The sequence below is a fragment of the Alexandromys fortis genome, unplaced genomic scaffold, assembly GCF_014885135.2.
Source record: "Alexandromys fortis isolate MF-2015 unplaced genomic scaffold, M_Fortis_MF-2015_v1.1 scaffold_4156, whole genome shotgun sequence".
Taxonomy (NCBI): domain Eukaryota; kingdom Metazoa; phylum Chordata; class Mammalia; order Rodentia; family Cricetidae; genus Alexandromys; species Alexandromys fortis.
This window is the reverse complement of record NW_026072016.1, coordinates 1-2446: the sequence shown is the minus strand read 5'-3', so window position 1 is coordinate 2446 and position 2446 is coordinate 1. Positions and strand designations below refer to the sequence as shown.

The 2446-nt window shown below is 38.2% G+C and overlaps 1 long non-coding RNA gene across 1 annotated transcript; it reads right to left on the bottom strand.

The window, feature by feature from the left end:
- Window positions 1-11: 11 nt before the first annotated feature.
- LOC126496416 (uncharacterized) lies at window positions 12-2408 on the bottom strand. The gene is made up of 4 exons (XR_007590350.1): window positions 2000-2408; window positions 726-788; window positions 528-644; window positions 12-306 (listed from the first exon to the last, which is right to left on the bottom strand). It is a non-coding gene; the product is annotated as an uncharacterized lncRNA (long non-coding RNA).
- Between the last annotated feature and the right edge of the window lie 38 nt (window positions 2409-2446).

Sequence of the window (2446 nt, the reverse complement as noted above, 5' to 3'; positions counted from 1 at the left end):
CAGTTCTGAAAGTGAGAAATGTCATACATACCATATATTACATACAGACTTTTATTAAAGATTACAACAAAGATGTCAAAATATTAAGAGATGACATTTAGTAAGGGATATTCACACCCCCACACACTGTAATTTTAGTGTTAAAACATTGCATTAATTTTGAAAATGCCTTCATACTAAATTATACACATTTGAGATTTTTTTCATTAAGATTATTTCCCTTCAAAGGTTGGGGGAGGGAGCACGGAAGGACACAGGATGATGGCGGGGCAGACAGAAACCTCTTTCACACTGATGCCTGTTTTCCTGCAAGAATGAAAACTTTATTAAGGGAACTGACAAAAAAAGAAAAAGAAAAACAAAACACTAAGGAGGTTATATCTGTCTGTCTGTTTGAGAGAGGGAAAGAGACTAAAGGGCCCAAAACTCCTAAACTCTGATATTAATGATTACCATGATGATTTCTATATAAAGAAGTTATTACACACAACCTTTCCTGTTTGCTAAGGCAAAACTGAATTCAGTACCTTGTTCATAGCAGATATGGGCAACCATCCATTCTGCCTTTGGGCTAGATCCAGGACTGGAAGCACAGCTGCTGCTTTATGCCCTTCTGGGTAGTTTTTCACTATTGCCTCTATCCTCTGTAAAAGGAAAATGCCTTTTACACCGATGAAAACAATTGAGTACTTGATAAATCACTTATATTGTTTACTTAATCATACCTTATAGTTTTCTGGTGTGAAATCAAATGGAGTATCTGGGTTATTCTCAGGAGTATCTCTATGCTAAACACACACACAAATAAAAACAAGATTAATAAAGATTAATAAATCCCAAAAAATAGCTATCCAGTTTCACTAGGAATGGGCTATCAAATATAAACTGGCAGCCCTATGTAATTAAGACACAAAATTGTACATATAGGCTGGAGAGATGGCTTAGAGTTTAGAAAAGCCTGCTGCTAATGCAGAGGGTTGAAGTTCAGTTCCTAGCAGCCATACTTGGCAACTTATAACTCCTAACTCCAGTTCCAGGGTATCCAGTGGTCCCTTCTGGTCTCTAAGGGTACCTGTACCACAAAGAAACCCTTTCTCAAAAAACCAAAAATAGAAAGAAAAAAAAAACCCACAGAAATCTCTGTGAGTTCAAGGCCAACCTCCTCTATATACCAAGTTCTGGGACAGCCAGCAACACAGATAGCAAGTGCTCTTAACCTCTGAGCTTTTTCTCCCACTCAAAACACCAAAACCTTACTTTATTCTTGTGTTTTTGGCATATATTGGCCATTGTAGAAATTTAAATATAGCTTGTAAAATGATGTTTGGTTCTAGCTGACCCTCTCAAATAGAAACTAACACCTGGGAACCTAAGAGAATCTAGGAATAAGAATTTGGGTTATTGTTTAGTAAAGTTACTATGACCACCTAACATGGTGGTCAGACTCCATGGTCTTAAAAGTCAGTCATGTTGGCTGGCTGAAGGGAACAAGGTTATAACTTGAGAAATTCCTAAAGGGTATTTGTTTGAAATAGTAATATAGCCAGGGCATTCCTATGTAATAAATAGATTACTTTACTGAGCAGTCGGCCTCCATGTTTTTGGCTTCACATTTTTAACTCTAGGTGGTCTCTATAAGCACCTCAGTTTTGGTGTACAAATCAGAAAGCTTTAGATGCTGTGTGTGTTTATCTTGATATGAGCAGTTTTTAGGACTCAGGCTTGGTTTCCAGCAACCACATGGCGGCTCAAGCTGCCCATAACACCAGTTCCTAAGGATCTAACAGTATCTTATAACCTTCTCCAGCTTCTGCATGGACACAGTGCATATGCATGCTCTTAGTCACACACAAAATTAAAACAGAGATTTAAAGCTTTTGCATTCAATCCTGCACACTCTAGGCCACAAGAGTGGTAACATACCCCACAATTTAAGATATTACAGTAGACTCACTCAAATTTCCAAGTCTTTCCATTATGAGGAATTTTGATTACTTACCACAAATAAGGCTCCTCCGGCCCCATTTTGCACAGCTGTCTTATGCAAATTCCTTGTATGTCTTCCCTGAAGTTAAAAAATTAAGAAAACTTACTTACAAATTTTAAGAAAATTTTTATGAACTACTTGAAGAGTCATAACTTAAAGCAAAGGAATCAAGTTATTTCAGGAATCATCTTGGGAGGTTTGTACCCGTGCCCGTCTCCTTAAAAAGGCTCAAGAAATGGCTAGGCACATTATTAGCTCACTTGTGGAGTCAGTGCAAGAACTGACCAAAACTCAAACCAGAGCTGAACACAGCTGTCCTGTTCACACTATGCTCCTTTAGGCTGGCATGCAATACTGAGAATTAACTGGCTGTCTTTCTTTCCCTTTGGCTGAATCGACAAGATGGTAAAGTTTTGTTTGTTCCGAGACAGGGTCTCACTGCGTAGTCCTGTTGCCTTG